The sequence below is a fragment of the Amblyomma maculatum genome, chromosome 7 (genome assembly GCF_055883805.1).
Source record: "Amblyomma maculatum isolate TAMU_Amacu chromosome 7, ASM5588380v1, whole genome shotgun sequence".
Taxonomy (NCBI): Eukaryota; Metazoa; Arthropoda; class Arachnida; order Ixodida; family Ixodidae; genus Amblyomma; species Amblyomma maculatum.
The window spans coordinates 31,181,905-31,194,762 of record NC_139350.1 but is presented as its reverse complement, the minus strand read 5'-3'; the positions used below and the strand labels follow the sequence as shown (position 1 = coordinate 31,194,762).

Genomic DNA, 12,858 nt, shown 5'->3' with positions numbered 1-12,858 from the left:
GGAAAGTGTAGCAGGGGGTGGTAGAAAGTTAGGTAGGTAGATGAGGCTAAGAAGTTCGCAGGGGGCTAAGTGGATGCACCTAGCACAGAACTGGATTAATTGAAGAAATATGGGAGAGGCCTTCGCCCTGCAGTGGGTAGTCAGGCTGGTGATGATGAATGCCTGGTGCAGGGAAACAGTTACGGACCCTTACTGACCGAATCTCAGTGGCATTTCAGGACTGCAGCCCTATAGAAAAAATTTATTGCTTCCGCTGAGCCAATGATCCAAACCATAAGAGATGCCATGACATGTCCCCGCCACCTGACGGCTTTATGACCACATGCCAAAGACCGCACAGTTCACCTGCAATGTGGGTTGGAAAGGGGTAGGCAGTTGGTCACACCAAGTGCTTTGGAAACTTGTCTTGGCCAGCTCGTAACCCAAGCTGCTAGTTCAGCCATTTTACAGAGCGGGCGTCTAGTGCTGCTTTTCACTCTAATGGGCAGCAGATGGCAAGTCACGTGAGTGGGAGCAAGAGGAGTACAGTACTATTGTGTGAAAAGGGGAGGGCACCAGCCCCGGGAGACCTGTGCCTGTCTCAAACACCTAAGGGGAAGAACGCAGGCCAGACACCCGCATCAACAAGACCCTGGAGTGAAGTAATGCACAGGCCCTCTATCAGCTCACGCTGTCTGATAACCTTGCAGAACAATACGCAGTGCCATCTCCACTTGGTCGGGTGGCATGTACGCTGTGCTCCACTTTTTTCTGCACCTCCTCTGGAGCGAGTGCAGGATAGACGAGAACTCATGCAGATGCCCCTTGACAAAGCGAGAAGCACCCGACACTGGAAAAACGAGGACGGCGGTGCTGCACTGCTTGCACTCGTGCCACTAAATCAGAGGGACCTTCTGGCCATGTGACGGGTGCCACACAGCCCAGACACGGCAGCGGCGCATAGTTTAAATTATCCATGGCGGAACAGACTTGCACTTAAGGGGGGACTCGGGTCTTTGCAGCCGAAAATCGGTCAGAAAATCATATTTTCAATCTTCTTGTTTTCGCGATTCTGAGATCTTTCAGCAGCTATCTCCGCAGTTTTGTTGAAAAGCATCGCCTAATTTGCACGTTCAGCACTCCAAAGACGAGAATCTGCGCGTGTGGCCCTTTAAACTAAGGTCAAATTGTGCCGAATTTCGATCTCCCGCAGTTAGAGAAATACGCGATCCGCGGGCATAATCTTGGTGTCATTCGAAAGATCGCGATTCAGACCGTTCCTATCGGTTGGCGACCATGAGCGAGCCCACCGAAGCGGGAAACAAAGGAACAAAATCGCGTGAGACACGCCCTGCTATTGGTCTCCCACCAACCACACGTGAGCAAAATGGTGAGCTTTGGTTGGTTGACAGCGTCGACTGCTCACTGTCCGGCGCCATTTTGAAAAGGTCTCTCCTTTAGGCCTAGTCGGCTAGCGCCATTCCCTCATTGTAACCCCAACGCGAAATGCGCAATATTAAGATTCACGCTTCATTATTAGCCTTAAAAAAGTAGCGAGAGGAGATAAACGTGCCGGGGACACTGCATCGCCGCATCTGGTTATTTGCAATCAATGACGAAGCGCAGATGCTCCGCGTCGAGTCCGCGATGGCCTGATAACAGCGTAGCATAGCCGGTCGTGCTCAGTGCGACCAGGAGCGGCACGACCTGTCGCGTACGGAATCGTGATGGTGCAGATGAGCAAGTGCAGCTTTCAACGCAGGGATAGATCGCCCTGTGAGGCAGTGCCGCGACCAGCCACAGCGGCAATCGCGAAGCAGCGCCCCACGACACGCGGATCATAGAGAAAACAATTGCGTGGAATCCCAAATCTTGTCGAAATAAACTTTCTTCTGAATTCTGCGCGGTGCAAGACAAGCAATGGTTGCTTATCACTAGTTTCAGGCCGACTGCGTTTACAGCATGAACGTAAGAATGGCGATCGCGCCCCAGAACTTGGCAGCAACTTTTGCAGAGGCCACGATGCAAAAGCACTCATTTTGCTGGCGGCCTCCGGACCATGCGCTCCATTCGCCGGAAATTTCATTCTTTGAGGGCGAATTATATCGATGGTAAATGATGCACTGACATCAGAAGCTAGTCAGAACCCACTTTAATGAGTTACTGTTAGCTTTGGTGCTTCAAAAATTTATCAACACGTTTTTCATCAACTTCTCAAAATCAAAATACTGAGGCCGGTACATGTTTAGAGGTGCGATATCTCTAGTTCTACTTATCATATTGCAATAATTCCTTTTTCACCAGACAGGTAAACTTATGTACAGTGCAAAAATATTGCCACCTGACGGTTCGAGGTAGCGCTTGAACGATGAAGAAGTTAGACTCTCGCGCACTTTGGCTAGCTAGGACTGTGGACTCTTGAGCTTGTGTCTTCGTGTTACCGTTTCCCGGGAACCTCTGTCTTGACTGTGTGTATCTGCCCGTTGCCGATACCCATAAATCCCTGTCTTCGTGACAATACAAACGAATTTGTGGTATTTAATGAGGAAAGTTTTCAAAACTTGCATGTTTTCTGGAGTGTCAAGGTGGCTTTTTGGTCTCTGAACTTTGACAAGCTGTAACTTTGGTTAAAATGGGACCAAGACATTCAATCTTGATTTTTGCATTCTCTGTGTGTTCTAAATTGATTTGATACATCAGTTTTCATTGTAACTCCTGTAGTTCTACTGACAGCTCACCTCCAAACAAAGACCATAAAGTGTTCAATATCTTCAGAACTAAATGGCTTACATCAAATTAATGTGCATATTTGAAATCAACACAAAAAGCTGCATAAATAGTGCAACTTTCATCAAAATCTACCATTAAATAAAAAATACAGTCAAACCCGGATATATCAAACTCGAACGCGATCGCGAAATAGTTCGATATCTCGATAATTCGATAGACAGAAATCGGCTTGTGATGGCACTTATGATGCGAAAAAAGATACCGTATTTGTCGCATAATCAACCCACACATAGTGAACCCACCCTCCACTTTTGCACCCGAGAATTTGAAAAAAAAAAAAATGCGTTAAGGCCAGCTCGCTCACATGCAAGCGACTGAGCGATCTCAGCGACGAGCGGCAGCGACAGAGCGAAAACTTTCAAACTTGTTAGAACTGCGTCCCTCTCACCGCTCGAGCCACCGCGGCAGCTCAAAACAAGGTTTCTGTGTCGCTGCGGCGGCAGAAATCACGAGCATTTTCACTTGCATGTAGATGGCGCGCGTCAGTCCGTTTCGGTCGTCTCATCCACAGCTCATTGGCAGCGTGCCAAGATGCTGCGCCGCGATAACGTCAGGGCGCGTTTATCTTTTGATAGTTCCTGCGGTGGCAGGGAGCGAACTTGGCAGAGTGCCCGTGATGGCTTGATTGCACAAACCTGGTTCGATTTATCACGCCGCACTTGGAGCTTGGGGCGAGCGTCATGATCGCAGCAGCTGACCGCATGCTTTCGCTGATTCATACATGCAAGGATAAACGATAAAAAAAAAATAATAATAAACAGCCCCGCAAAAAAAAAAAAACAAGAAAAAAAACCTGCCACTTCTTAATGTCCGCAGCCGCCATATCTCACGCTACGCCGTGCGTACAGCACAACGATAAGAAAGGATGACTCTCGCAAACAAAAAAAAACAAAAAAAAAACAGCTGCCGCTTCTTACCATCTGCGGGCGCCATAACCACGTCCGCCACCGCGCCGCCGCACGAAGAGGGTACGCAACACACGCTGGAGAAAGCGTCGGACGTCTGGCTGAAAACGGGCTGAGCTGGCTTGGCGCATGCGTTGCGCGTGCTGAAGGAGAGAGATAGCTCGGCAAAAGAATGGGCACACCCACACACATGGCTTGCAAACGTCATGTGTTGGCGCGCGGGAAACGACAACTGCAGATGCGCGCGCCTTTGGGGAATGGGAGCGGCGCTGCCAAGACCAGCTGTCGCCGAACTGTCCCCTCTCATTCCTTCCGCGCGTGGCTTGAAAACGTCACGAGGCAAACAGCCAAGGGTGATGTGATAGTCTTTGGGGAAGGCACGCTTTCCAGTGCGTGGTGCGGAGTTCGATATATCGAACGACCGGTGAAATTGAGTTCGATATATGACGCGGCTTTCCTATACTTTTACATGGGATTTTCAAGGGGATATTTCGTGAGTTTGATATAACTAAAATTTGATATATCCGGGTTCGATATAACCGGGTTCGACTGTATTGTCTTAAAGGAGTCGTGAAACGTTTTCCGGAAATTTTGCACGGCTTGGTTAAATGGAATCCTTGTCCTGCATCATATAATATACCTCGATTCGTTTCATCACCCGCGTTGATTTAATAGCGACAAAAACAGAATTTCGGTTTCCTAGCGCGCGTCCTCCTCAACTCAACAGATACGTCATAGCGCTAAGCCAATGAGAAGCTCCCGTTGCCGGAGCCTGCTGAGCCAAAGTTGACCGAGCTCGGTGTATTTTAGAGGTTTTAATTGTTCCCTACTCTACGCTCACACAGGGTTTTTTAATATGGCCGACGCGCAGGTTCCTCCGTGGGTTCCAGCGTCGCTGTGCTGCTATAGTGAACTAGAATATAGTCGCTACTGTTAAAACATGGTTACATCGTGGGCTTTGAGCCTTACGCCGAGGCAACTTTTCGGGTGCCAGGTCGGCGAAGATGGAGCCTGCGAGCGACCGGTACAGTAACACTTGTGTCGAGAGGCCGCGGTATCCGCGGCACAACTCCGGCTTGCAGAAGCCCCCACCGTCAGCCTCCCGATCCCAGCCGTTTCAGAACTACGCATTGGTAGGTATGTGCGAGTCTTGCAGCCTAGCCTACGTTTGACCGTTGCAAGAGTGCGCAATCGCTAACCGAAGCTTTCGAACAGGTGCAGCTGCGGGCGGTGCGTGCCGATGCCGACTGCTCTTGAGAGCATCTGGCGAGATCCCGGTGGCGACTACGTAGTTGAAGCAGCCGTCTGGGTGTTACAGATCATCCGCATTTACTCCAAATGCTTCTTGATCATGGACTGCTAGTCGAGAACACACGGTAAGAACCTTGAGCGAAAAGCGACATAACTTGAACAAGCGGCCACCTGTTTTTCATTTTCTCGAGCAAGAAATGCTGTAATGAAATCTGTTGCGGAAGGCAGTTTTAATAAAAGAAAGCTTCCCCTTTAACGTTACTTACTTGCGATCATCTACACTGTCTACAGTGTCGATATTGCGCCACGTTAGCGCGAACACAGCATCGCTGGTTTTCATATTTTTCTTGTTTTCGTAGAAGGTGCGCATGAGCATGACGTTTCACCATGCAAATTACTGGTTTGCTTAATTCCATGCACGAGTAAATGAGAAAACACGCATCATCTGATAGTGTGAACTTGCTAAATGGAAAGGGCATGCACATTGTTGTGAAGTAACAGCAAAAAAAAAAATAAATAAATAAAAAACGCTGTCCGGACACATTTGCTTGTTTTATTAGCCAGGTATGACCTTCAACAAGTGCAGCACTTCAAAACATGAATACATAAGGAATGACACAAGTAATGCAGTAAATAAGTACAAAAGCAATCTCATTTCGGAGGACTCTGTGCTAAGTAAAATTGCATGCAGTGAAGTAGCCTGTCTCCTGCAGAAGCCATGGGAAAATGCACTAAAATACGACACAGAAGAGAAAAACACACAGAGCAGGACTGGCGTCTGCAGACGATCACTAACTAGCCCAACAACTCTTGTTATAGCCTGTCCCCACTTGCTGCCAGAACAATCACTATACCAGCACTCAAAGTGTTATTTGCTAGTTTTTTTTTACCCACTTGCATTAGGTGAGTGTTGTATAGTGTGCAAATATAATTAAAAAAATTGTCTGACTTCACTGATACCATCATCAACACCTCCACACAGTAAACCTCTCCAAAATGCTTTGACACTGACATTTTACATGTGCTGAAATGTGACAACCAAAAAAAAAAAACGTTCTTCCAAAGGCCAGTACACCAAAACGTCCAGAGGTTGAGTAAGTGTTGGAAATTTTACAGTTAGCAAATGAAGTTATAGAGTATTTTGGGGCACTTGCAGAAAGTTTGGCACGTGGCGTGTTGTGGGAAAACAACTGAGAGCCATTGACAGAAGTGGACTTGTAGTTTATGGCTCCTTCGAATAGAATGACTCCATGCACAGAGCTGCTTAATGCATAAGTCGCATACTTGACATCTTCGTGCTATGCGGATGATATCAGCGTGGACATTGACATCGGCCACAACACTAGTATAGAGGGTGTAAGACGACTACCAGGTTTTGTCAGTCAAAAGCTGCATTGCCTTCAGGCATTATTTTGCTGCAGTAGCAAATTGTGATTGCACTGGAGTTCTAATATTGGGTGGGTCTCATTCTCTCTGTCACCTGCAGCAGAATTCAAAGTTTGCCATACTTCCAGGGAGAATAAATTTACAGTGAAAGTTACACTGTACAGCTTCTGTTAGACGGGAATTAATTGTACAGATACATGAGTAACTTTCAAATTTGTAAACGACCTAAACAACATTTTCATTTTTCTATGCTGAAAAGTGAATATTGCTTTTTCTCTTGTCAACAGGAGGCACCGCTACATCTGCTACAGCCAGCTTGCGCACTGGCTTTGGGGATGCCTCGGCAGACATCACAGTAAAGTCCTCCCTATTTGTGATGCAAGCCAAATAAGGGAAAGGTTTCCATCTGACAGTTACACTGGTTTCCAGTTTGCACAAGGTTTGTAGAGACATCACCTTATTCATTCTGAAATAAGCCAGAAAACATGAGAAGAGAGAATTGCAGGACAGCTGGTCTAATAACTGGAATTTTACTAAAGGATAGAGGCAAAAGAAGACTTGCACAGAGATGCACATGTGAAAAAGGCCCTAAAAGACTGTTGACTGATTTCTCAGCCACACACACGTCCTTAGCCTTTGCAGTCTAGTGTGCCTTTGGATTTGGATCTGTGGCTTCCCTTTTGTAACGAGTGGTTCTTGACCATAAGGAATTTGCTTTTTTTAGATGACTTTTTAGACCCTCTCTGCTTTCCACGCTTTCACTGCTTTGGGGGTTTTTCGTGCACGTGCATTTCTGTGCGAATCTTCTTTTGCCTCTTTCCTTCAGTAACATTTCAGTTGTTAGTCAAACTTTGTCTTGTGCTCCTCTCACGTGTTTCGTTTTCTGGCTGGTTTTAAGATTAATCAGTACCAACTTATCCAGTTGTTAGTCTTGTTGATATCACTGGCCTGACTGCACCCACTACTGGGCAAATGCCTCTCCCATATCCATCCGAATAACCCAGTTGCATGATTCTCGCAAACTTCCTAATTTCATCTGCTTGCCCGAGTTTCTGCCGCCCCCTGCTACACTTTCCTTCCCTTGGAATCTAAAAGGCATATATAGGCTCACTTAGAATGAATTTTGAGTACTCGCTCCCTTCCTTTACCTTTGACGGGTAGAATTTTTTTTTCTTTGGAACTGACCGCAGATACATTATAATGGGGGAGGCATCATAATAGATGCCTCTCCCATATCCATTCAAATAACCCGATCCTCTGTCAGCTGCATCCATATGATCCCCACAGACTTCCTAATCTCATCTGTCTGCCCGAATTTCTGCCGCCCCCTGCTACGCTTGCCTTCCCTTGGAATCTACAAGACATATATAGGCTCACTTAGAATGAATTTTGTGTACTCACTCCCCACCTATACCTTTGATGGATGGAATTTTTTTTAGCACTGACCGCAAATGCACCATAATTGTGCAGTTGTGTATATACCTGCTTGTATAAATGCCTCTCCCATATCTATCCAAATAACCCGATCCTCTGTCAGCTGCATCCATCTGATCCCCGCAAACTTTTTAATCTCACCTGCCTGCCTTAGTTTCTGCTGCCCCCTGCTATACTTGCCTTCCCTTGGAATCTACAAGACATATATAGGCTCACTTAAAATGAATTTTGTGTACTCAATCTCTAACTATACCTTTGCTGGATGCATTTTTTTTTTATTTAGCACTGACCTCAACACATCATGATTGTGAAGCTGTATATACACATTTGTATATTTAGGAGAGAGGAAGACAGCGAAGAAGCATGAATAAAAGATGTCTTGCTCTAGGTCAACTTCCTTCTAGCCTAAAAATTTTGTATGCACTGATGAACCTGAGGCCAACCAATAAAGTATTTTGAAAGCAACATGTCTCTCTTTAACACTCATTTGGTACATACCATTAGATAATGCCCAAATGTACTACAAAGTGGTGGTCCTTGTGGCACTGACAAACCTAGATTTTCTAGTTGCCGCGTTCACCTTTACACGGCCTCGAAAAATAGTGGCTCATGGGGAATAGAAAAATCAAACTGTTTTCTGCAAAAGCTGCTTTGAAAGGTGGCCACTGTTTGCAGCATTTTGCAGTCTCATTCAGAAGCAAGCCAACATAATCTGCAATCTGTAGACATGCATACAATAATATGTGCCTTATACTTTGAAATGTACCAGACTTTAACCAGTCATAAAACACCGTGCTGAAAAGGTATGTATAGTAAAGCCTCATTCGTTCATGATACCCATAGTTTGCATGGAAACATCTGCACTAGAACCTGCATGACGTTGAGTTAATTGGCCTGCTGGTTGAATATGCCACCAAAATGCTGGTAATACAATGAACTTCGTCGGTGCTGGGGTCAAGTCTGGAAATATAAAGTTGGGAAGATTTAATTGTGAAATCTTTTGCTGCTGAATTCACTGCAGGCTAGAATGTAATAGGATTAAAGGGCAGCTGTAGACGTAAGGGCAGCCCACATTGTCACGGCATCTTATGCGTCCTAGTGCACATATCTACATACCGTGCATGTTTTGCTAGTAAACAATGTAACCACAGATTTGCGAAGCTCCAGGAATGCTACACTGATGCTGTCTGAGTAGCTGCTTGTGTCGTTGAATATTGTGAAAGCCCTTTGATGGAACGAAAACTGCTTGGTGAATACTTATGCAGAGTGAGGTTGGTCAGGAAAGCAGGTGATATGTACACCTTCGCAATTTAACCATACAAGCACAGACTGTATGATACTCATACAAATTGAAAATTATAAGGGAAGGAATTGAACTGAAGACTTTGCGGTTCGACAGTCCAAACTTCTGCTACATGTGCTTTGGGCTGTGTGTGCTAGCCCGCTTGCAATCTGATCGCCCGAGCCAGGAAAATGGTACACACCCATATGAGCACCACTGCCAGTATTCTTTAACATGTACATAGAAGTGCAGGTGCTTGGGATAAACCTTGGCTGCCGCAATGCACCTCAAACAATGGCATGTTAGCCAGAATAGCAGGTTGGGTTTGTTGGTTTTTCATCCTAAGGTAACAGCGCAAAATGTGGACAGGAGCACAAGACGAGAAGACGATGAGACATTGTGTCGTCTTCTCGTCTTGTACTCCCATCCACGTTTTGCGCTGTTACTTCAGAATGTCACGTGCCTGCCCAATATCTACATAATTGTCACACGAACCACTTTGTGTGTATTTACAACTGCTTGCACAACACCGTTGCCACCCACTGATGATGAGCAGCTGAACAGCAGTTTTCCACGTACACTCCGCTGTCATTAATTACAAATGCTATCACGCTACGACTTCCCATACCACCCCACCCAACCTCTACGTGTAATGCCTCAACCTTTGGTGTGTTTGCATGTTCTCGGGATACTGAAGTAATCCATGGTACCAATTAGAAGGTTCAAGCAACTTAATCTGACATACATCTGGTGAGAATATTACAACTCTATCCATGTATACACAGATCTGTATCACCACAAGCGTCACCTACAATTGTGGTGATGCCGCTCAGAACATGACTCATTTTTTTATTTTTTTTTAGGGCATAATTCTCCACAAACCGCTGCTGAGCTTGTGACCCCTTGGTAAGAGGCTTTCCACATCTGTGGGAAACCACTTCAGAAGTGGTGTGCATTCACAGTTTCAAAGCCTGCATTACAAATTTTTGGAAGTTTTCAACACCACACCCTTACCAGCCTTTGGCCTTTGGCACTACACATCACTTAGTTCCTTATATCTACTTGTGCTCAAGGACACAAGGTAGTGCTTTAGTGGATCCATACCCACTTGCCAATTATATGCCATTATACATGCTTTCTCCATAGACTGCATCTAAATGTGGTCTCACACACAAATATTTATACTTAATTGGACAGGCAGACTGCCCAGAATGTTCCACATGTGACATTACGGAGACTGTGGAGCGTGTACTAGTGGTGTGTCCCAGTATATGCGTGCAAAACAATAACTCGAGTTACTTCTTTGAATTGTTTTGGCAACAGGCCTCTCTCAGAGGACTTATTGGCCGGTTGGCCAGAAATGGAAAGCTCTACTGGCAGTGCAGGCTTTCTGCTGCTTCTTGCATGACACAGGACTTGACTCGTGACTGTTGTGCAAGTTACTATTCCTGTATATATTTTAATCAAGTCACGACCCTCTTTGTTCTTCTCTTTCTCTTTCCCTGTACAGAGTAGCAGGTCAGATATTAAACTTTTAAGCCAATCTATTCGCCTTTCCAATCAAAACACTTGCGTGAATGCATTTCTCCTGCATGGTTGATCTGGTAATCACACCATTGTGATGCAAGGACATGGGGAGTATGAGCTTTTTGAGGTGAACAATTTATACCCTAGAAATGTCATTTAAATGATGTGAAGGATTCTGATCTCTGCTCAACATGATCCTCCTCTTTGGAGTCTTCATCAGGTTCTATGGAACTAGATGAGTGCTGTGGAAAGAATGTGATCAAAGTGGAACCAAGGGGCCTGTTCTGGGTGGTACGATATGCTGGTAGGGGCACCTGTTCTGCTGGCCTCACGGTATCGTTCAAAATAAAAAAAAAAAAGTCCAAAATGCGCATATTAGTGCTACGAGGGCAGTCTGGCAAGAAACACTCAAATAGAACTGGTGGCTTCTGCGAGTCGAGTAGTTCTCAAATAGGCATATCTGTAAGGCTACAAATCGCAACTACTTTTACTGCCTTTATCACACGACCTACACTTTTTTTACCAATGCACTGGGCCAGCGGTTTTGCGTCGGTACGACGCATCGTTTGAGGTGAGCTTTCTTCGTTTCCGGTCCATGCCGAGGCTTCGAATGACGCCGAGGTTCATTTAGGACTTCCAGTAGAAAGTAGTACGAACACATGACCCAATCGGTATGCCAAAACTTGTGAAAGCGAACGTTGCTTCCACTCAGAGAAGCCGTGCTGCAATCTCGCGACGCACACGGTTGGCATAGCGAGCACTCGAACCAGCACAACACGCCTAAACCCAGAACCTAACGTTGTCAGGAAAAATAGTCGCAGTCTGAGCACTGTAGACGTTGTAGGAAGTATGCTTCCTTCTTATTTTTTTATTTATTATTTTTTTTTTTTTTTAGAAAGGTTACGAAAGATCGAGGCAACGGGAAGGTGGGGGAGCAAAACTGCGACAACGCGTTGGGTGAAATGGCCACCCAGGTACATTGTACCAACCTTTTTTTTTTTTCTGTTTCCGGCTTTCCGTGTAGTGTCATAGTTCAGGTCATCCAGCCGAAATAAAGGAAGCAAAGCTCGACATGCTATTCTCAATGATGCAGCGCCGAGGCGAGCAATTAATGCACGTGTACGCACCGCGGCGCCCGCTCCTGAAACACTCCACCCACCACTCGGATTGAACACACTTGTCGATTTCTTTGACTTGAAACCGTATTTACATCGTATCTTTAATGACGCCAAGAATAAAAAAATAATTACAGCAGCGGCCGCACAACCAAGTTGTACCGGTGGTATGAGACTGCTCAAGACGTTGTGCTCCATCACGAATGTTCACACACACAAAAAAAGAAAACAATAACAACAAATAAGATTGGAACCATTGTCATTTGGAGTACCCGGCGGAGCGAGGTATAGTCGTCGTTACCGAAAACCTGAACTTGAGCGTCACCTCTCGCTCTGTTCCAGAGCGTAGCGAGAAGCAGACACCACCCGTTCTCCTCCGCCGCCGCCGCCGACAGCACGTCACGTGACAGTAACGAGGATTGCCCTGGTTGCCCTGGTACAGATTGTTGAAGAAATGCGTTTGCGTGAGCGAATAATTGATATACTGTATTATTATTTGCTAACTTTTACAGGAACCTATTATTTTATGGGAAATAGCGATTATATCTGCGTTTCCAAAAGGCTAAACATGACGTAGGCGAGTACTTCTAATTCCGGCCTACAGGGTCGCATGGTCGCTTCAGGAACGCAAAAATGCTGTGATTTCAGAATGGTATTATTAAATGCAGAAGCAATATTTCAACGAGATATTTTGGAATCGGCATGCCTAATGTTTACTGAAGCAAGGAAAATTGCAACTGGGCAGCTACATTTTCGTTTCACGACCCCTTTAAGATCAGGGTCCCCCCTTAATTAGCGGACTTTCTTATACCATATTTGCTGGTGTACACCTCGCACTAGGTTTAAGCCACACCTCCTGTCAACAAAACTTGAGAAAAAAAACTTTTATATGTGCTGCACTGGTGGTGTATAAGTAGGGTTGTTCGTTTTCGGGTAAAACCCAATTTTATCCAGTTTTTGCCCACTGAGCATGTTCCTAAAAAATCGGGCTTTCGCAACAACTGTGCCGACAGAACTGCTGTCCTCACGGGTGGTGCGCCTGCAAGAAACGGCCTAGGTAGCCGACAGAGACAATTGTCGACTGCAGGACCCGTGGCGCCACCTAACCTCGAAATCCCGAACAAAGCCGTGAATAGCTCGCACACACGCAGGAGCGATATGTACACGTGCATTCGCAGTGCTGCTAACA

The 12,858-nt window shown here is 45.7% G+C and overlaps 1 long non-coding RNA gene across 1 annotated transcript in view; it reads right to left on the bottom strand.

Annotated features, from left to right (window-relative positions):
- Positions 1-11,605: 11,605 nt before the first annotated feature.
- LOC146182897 (uncharacterized) overlaps positions 11,606-12,858 on the bottom strand; it is a 42,704-nt gene continuing 41,451 nt past the window's right edge. The window contains exon 3 of the long non-coding RNA XR_014708444.1: positions 11,606-12,102. This is a non-coding gene — a long non-coding RNA (uncharacterized LOC146182897). The remainder of the gene's footprint in view (positions 12,103-12,858) is intronic.